Source organism: Capra hircus, chromosome 7 (genome assembly GCF_001704415.2).
Source record: "Capra hircus breed San Clemente chromosome 7, ASM170441v1, whole genome shotgun sequence".
In the NCBI taxonomy this organism is placed as follows: domain Eukaryota; kingdom Metazoa; phylum Chordata; class Mammalia; order Artiodactyla; family Bovidae; genus Capra; species Capra hircus.
In genome coordinates, this window is record NC_030814.1 from 23,477,865 (window position 1) to 23,484,445 (window position 6,581).

General features: G+C 41.3%; 1 pseudogene across 1 annotated transcript; it reads right to left on the reverse strand.

The window, feature by feature from the left end:
• On the reverse strand, nucleotides 594-4,565 carry LOC102177235 (annotated as a pseudogene). Its single transcript, XR_001918277.1, has 2 exons — nucleotides 4,160-4,565; nucleotides 594-1,637 (listed from the first exon to the last, which is right to left on the reverse strand). The product of XR_001918277.1 is annotated as a protein SET-like (transcript).

The window sequence follows — 6,581 nt, forward strand, 5'->3', positions numbered from 1 at the left end:
GATTTCAATCCTAATCCATTTTGAATTGTCTGTAGGACATTCAGTCTATTTTTTTCCTCTGTAAATTCTGTTAAATCTCTCTCTGATTTAGTCATTAGGCCCCCACCTAGAATTGTGTTAGTCATCCTGGAGAGAAATTTGAGTCAGAGTTATGGAGCTTCTTATTGTGTTTCTTATAAAAATGCTTGTGAAGATGTTGCCCATCTCCTTATGTGACGTTACTCTTTCTGAAGACCCATACATCCTTCCTCATCTTAGTATCAGAAAGAAAAATGAGTTTCTCTTAAACAGTGTATTTGTTTTTGTCTCAAGACACTGTGAATCATAGGTGATTATATTTTCCTCATTCATTGGCAGCTAGATGGTTCAGAGCCCAGTTTTCATTTCTATTCAGAGTGTATAACTATGAGGTGATTTTTGAAAGAACTTGTTCTTGCTACACCATCTTCTACCTACTTTTATTCCCCTTTGTCATGTTTTCTTACATTTTTTTTTTCATCATTAGGAGAGAATTTTATTTTAAAAGTGTCATCTTAAACTGCAAGGATGTCCGCTAAACATCACAATTTAACATGCCAAAGGAGAAACCATGTTGTCAAAATGCCCACTTAACCCACCCAAACATCTCAAACCCACCCTTTGCTGACCTTCTATAACCCTATTTTTTTAAGTTTTTTTTTTCTTTTTTTAAACAAGAGAAAGTAGACAGATACTTGTTGGTAAAGGCTAACTGTCCATATTCACATAGAGACACAGTGTAATCTCTGAGCCCAATATACAGAGAAAGGAGGAAAAAAGCTAGAATTCTATGCACTACTACGCAGGGGCCTAGCACCCTCCAGCTTCCAGCAGAGCTAAGGGAGCATAAGGTTTTTCTTTTTTTCCCACAGAGCATGGTCGTGTTGATTCCATAGTTTTTGTTGAGACAGGAAGGGATAAAAATGAATTTAGAACAGAAAGGGGTAGAGATTCTTGTCCCACTGAATTCTGCTCAAGGTATTTCCCCCCCACCCCCAAATAAGTTGTGAACCATGGTATAAAGGAGAAAAGAGACCTCAAAAACAGGGCGACTGAGCACAAGAGGAGGGAAAAAAAAATAAAGACTGCAACTTGCTCCCAGGGACTGGAGAAAATTAAAAATGGTTGGAATCCATCAGTGTTCCATTAGTCATCTGCTCCTTCATCTTCCTCTCCTTCCACCCCCTCATCATCATTTTCATCTTCTTCACCTTCATCCTCATCCCCTTCTTCATCAGTGTCTTCCAATCCTTCTTCCTCTTCATCACTGTCATCATCCTTTTCTCCTTCCACTTCCTCATCATCCATGTCAGGAACCAAGTAGTACTGTAATGGATTTGGCCAAATATAATCTTTGATGACTTCTCCTAACTCATCTGCACCTGCATCAGAATGATCAGTAAACCAGGTGAAGAAGCTTTCTGGTTCCTCATGCTGTCTCTTCCTGCTGGCTATATTCTGTGTTTGGCTTGATCGTTAAGTCAAATCCTTTCCAGATTTCCATTTGATTTCAGCGGACTTAGAAGATGGATCACCACTCTCATACAGAAGAAATTCTTTGCAGAGAATTTTATTTTCGAAGTAAGGGTATTTATCAAAATAAAAATCTATTCTGTAACCTTTCTTTGGAATTGGAATGAAAACTGACCTTTTCCAATCCTGTGGCCACTGCTGAGTTTTCCAAATTTGCTGGCATATTGAGTGCAGCACTTTCACAGTATCATCTTTCAGGATTTGAAATAGCTCAACTGGAATTCCATCACCTCCACTCACTTTGTTGGTAGTGATGCTTTCTAAGGCCCACTTGACTTCACTTTCCAAGATGTCTAGCTCTAGATTAGTGATCACACCTTCATGATTATCTGGGTCATTAAGATCTTTTTTGTACAGTTCTTCTTGTGTATTCTTACCACCTCTTCTTAATATCTTCTGCTTCTGTTAGGTCCATACCATTTCTGTCCTTTATTGAGCCCATCTTTGTATGAAATGTTTGCTTGGTATCTCTCATTTTCTTGAAGAGATCTCTAGTCTTTCCCATTCTGTTGTTTTCCTCTATTTCTTTGCATTGATCACTGAAGAAGGCTTTCTTATCTCTTCTGGCTATTCTTTGGAACTCTGCATTCAGATGTTTCTATCTTTCCTTTTCTCCTTTGCTTTTCACCTCTCTTCTTTTCACAGCTATTTGTAAGGCCTCCCCAGACAGCCATTTTGCTTTTTTGCATTTCTTTTCCATGGGGATGATCTTGATCCCTGTCTCCTGTACAATGTCACGAACCTCATTCCATAGTTCATCAGGCACTCTATCTATCAGATCTAGGCCCTTAAATCTATTTCTCACTTCCACTGTATAATCATAAGGGATTTGATTTAGGTCATATCTGAATGGTTTAGTGGTTTTCCCTACTTTCTTCGATTTAAGTCTGAGTTTGGTAATAAGGAGTTCATGATCTGAGCCACAGTCAGCTCCCGGTCTTGTTTTTGTTGACTGTATAGAGCTTCTCCATCTTTGGCTGCAAATAATATAATAAATCTGATGACCATCTGGTGATGTCCACGTGTAGAGTCTTCTCTTGTGTTTTTGGAAGAGGGTGTTTGCTATGACCAGTGCATTTTCTTGGTGAAACTCTATAGTCTTTGCCCTGCTTCATTCCACATTCCAAGGCCAAATTTGCCTGTTACTCCAGGTGTTTCTTGACTTCCTACTTTTGCATTCTAGTCCCCTAGAATGAAAAGGACATCTTTTTTGGGTGTTAGTTCTAAAAGGTCTTGTAGGTCTTCATAGAACTGTTCAACTTCAGCTTTTCAGTGTTATCCAAGTGCATAGACTTGGATAACTGTGATACTGAATGGTTGGCCTTGGAGACGAACAGAGATCACTCTGTTGTTTTTGAGATTGCATCCAAGCCAGGCTTCAGCAATACGTGAACCTTGAACTCCCTGATGTTCAAGCTGGTTTTAGAAAAGGCAGAGGAACCAGAGATCAAATTGCGAACATCCACTGGATCATGGGAAAACAAGAGAGTTCCAGAAAAACATCTATTTCTGCTTTATTGACTATGCCAAAACCTTTGACTGTGTGGATCACAATCAACTGTGGAAAATTCTGAAAGAGATGGGAATACCAGACCACCTGACCTGCCTCTTGAGAAATCTGTATGCAGGTCAGGAAGCAACAGTTAGAACTGGACATGGAACAACAGACTGGTTCCAAATAGGAAAAGGAGTACACCAAGGCTGTATACTGTCACCCTGCTTATTTAACTTCTGTGCAGAGTACATCATGAGAAACGCTAGGCTGGAAGAAGCACAAGCTGGAATCAAGATTGCCGGGAGAAATGTCAATAACCTCAGATGTTCAGATGACACCACCCTTATGGCAGAAAGTGAAGAGGAACTAAAAAGCCTCTTGATGAAAGTGAAAGAGGAGAGTGAAAAAGTTGGCTTAAAGCTCAACATTCAGAAAACGAAGATCATGGCATCTGGTCCCATCACTTCATGGGAAACAGATGGGGAAACAGTAGAAATAGTGTCAGACTTTATTTTGGGGGGTTCCAAAATCACTGCAGATGGTGACTGAGCCATGAAACTAAAAGATGCTCACTCCTTGGAAGAAAAGTTATGACCAACCTAGATAGTATATTCAAAAGCAGAGACATTACTTTGCCGACTAAGGTCCTTCTAGTCAAGGCTATGGTTTTTCCAGTGGTCATGTATGGATGTGAGAGTTGGACTGTAAAGAAGGCTGAGCACTGAAGAATTGATGCTTTTGAACTGTGGTGTTGGAGAAGACTCTTGAGAGTCCCTTGGACTGCAAAGGGATCCAACCAGTCCATTCTGAAGGAGATCAACCCTGGGATTTCTTTGGAAGGAATGATGCTAAAGCTGAAACTCCAGTACTTTGGCCACCTCATGTGAAGAGTTGACTCATTGTAAAAGACTCTGATGCTGGGAGGGATTGGGGGCAGGAGGAGAAGGGGGCGACCGAGGATGAGATGGCTGGATGGCATCACGGACTCGATGGACGTGAGTGTGAGTGAACTCCGGGAATTGGTGATGGACAGGGAGGCCTGGCATGCTGCCATTCATGGGTTCCCATGGAGTCGGACACGACTGAGCGACTGAACTGAACTGATTCTGTAACCTGATTTAATGTTTTCAAATTCTGTCACTTCAGCTCTTGTCAAATAATGCAGCGCCTCTTCATCCTCCTCCCCAAGCAGTGCAGACACTTGTGGATGGTTAACAAATTTTGTTTCCCCAAAATTTGGGATTTTGGCGATCAATTCTGACCTCTTGTGAAAGAATGGTTGGCCGAGTTTGTTATATTTCTGTTCTACTTTCAAAATCTCCTCACTGGCTTGTTCATTAAGTCTGTCTATTTCATTTTCTACTTCATCAATATGTTCAATTGCTTCTTGCTGTTCTTTTTCTTCCTTCGGCAAGTTTGAAGAAGCAGATGCCTCATCTGGCCTGGAGGCAGCAGTCAGCCTGGCTTTCTTCAGTTTCTTCACTTGGGGTGGAAGAGAAGACTGGTGTCTGGGGGCCATGCTGGGGGAAAAAAAGCCAAGAATCTCCCAGGAGAAGAGAGAGGAATTGCGAGCTCAGAGAACTCTTTTCGTTACATTTTAAATTTTATTTTATTATTTTACTGAACATACCTGTGGTTCAGTTTAGTCACTCAGTCATGTCCAACTCTTTGCGACCCCATGAGCCACAGCATGCCAGGCCTCCCTGTCCATCACCAACTCCTGGAGTTCACTCAAATTCATGTCCATCCAGTCAGTGATGTCATCCAACCATCTCATCTTCTCTCATCCCCTTCTCCTCCAGCCTTCAATCTTTCCCAGCATCAGGGTCTTTCCAAATGAGTCAGCTCTCTGCATCAGGTGGCCAAAGGATTGGAGTTTCAGCTTCAACATCAGTCCTTCCAATGAACACCCAGGACTGATATCGTTTATGATGGACTAGTTGGATCTTCTTGCAGTCCAAGTGATTCTCAAGAGTCTTCTCCAACACCACAGTTCAAAAGCATCAATTCTTCAGCACTCAGCTTTCTTTATAGTCCAGCATGACTACTACATCCATACATGACCACTGGAATAACCATAGCCTTGGCAGATGGACCTTTGTTGACAAAGTAATGTCTCTGCTTTTTAATATGCTGTCTAGGTTGGTCATAACTTTCCTTTCAAGGAGTAAGTGTCTTTTAATTTCATGGCTGCAGTCACCATCCGCAGTGATTTTGGAGCCCAGAAAAATAAAGTCTGACACTGTTTCCCCATCTATTTGCCATGAAGTGATGGGAACAGATGCCATGATCTTCGTTTTCTGAATGTTGAGCTTTAAGCCAACTTTTTCACTCTCCTTTCACTTTCATCAAGAGGCTCTTTCGTTCTTCTTCACTTTCTGCCATAAGGGTGGTGTCATCCGCATATCTGAGGTCATTGATATTTCCCCAGCAATCTTGATTCCAACTTGTGCTTCTTCCAGCCCAGCGTTTCTCATGATGTACTCTGCATATAAATTAAATATGCAGAGTGACAGTATACAGCCTTGACGTACTCCTTTTCCTATTTGGAACCAGTCTGTTGTTCCATGTCCAGTTCTAACTGTTGCTTCCTGACCTGTATACAGGTTTCTCAAGAGGCAGGTCAGGTGGTCTGGTATTCCCGTCTTTCAGAATTTTGCGCAGTTTATAGTGATCCACACAGTCAAAGGCTTTGGCATAGTCAATAAAGCAGAAATAGATGTTTTTCTGGAACTCTCTTGCTTTTTTCAGTGATCCAGCAGATGTTGGCAATTTGATCTGGTTCCTCTGCCTTTTCTATATCTGTAGAAACAGACTTCATTAGTCTTGAGAACAATTTGAATAAAGTACATAAAATACATAGCTCTTATATGCCACTTTGAGACTTCAGAACATGGTTTTAATCTTTTCCACTCTTCACCAAAATACAGCCATTCTTTAATAAATACTTCTCCATATATTGTCTCACGTTTAGTTTTCTTGATAGGGTATCTTAGCCACATGGATGTCTCCAGCCAGCACTAGACAACCCGGAATATGTGACAGTTAGATCTCCCTTCAAGAAAGAGCCCATCATTCAGTGGTGAGGAGGGCTAGTAGGTGACAGCCTCTTGCTGTAGATCTGCCAAAACTCAGCACAGTATTTGAGGCAAGGCCATGCTTTTCATGAGAAGCACCCAGCCTGTGACAAAGGCCTTCTGCCCTACGGAGGGACTCTTCTGATGTCAGTCTTTGATCTGGGGCTCATCCTTGAGTTGGCCAGGACTTTGTCATCCTGAAGTCCTCACTATCCAGTTCTGTCTCTATCCTGCCTGGTGTCACATCAACATCATGATGTGAAAGCATTCCATGGCCATTATTTTTTTTTCACTCTTTTACCTTATCAACTCTCCACATTCCTGATAAATCTTTTCCCCTTGTAACTCCAAATCAGCATCTGATTCTCAGAGAAGCCAAAATAATATACCAGATAACTCACAAAGTTACATTTCCTTGAATTTCCAAACCTATAAATGCATACAGTTACTAAGTCATC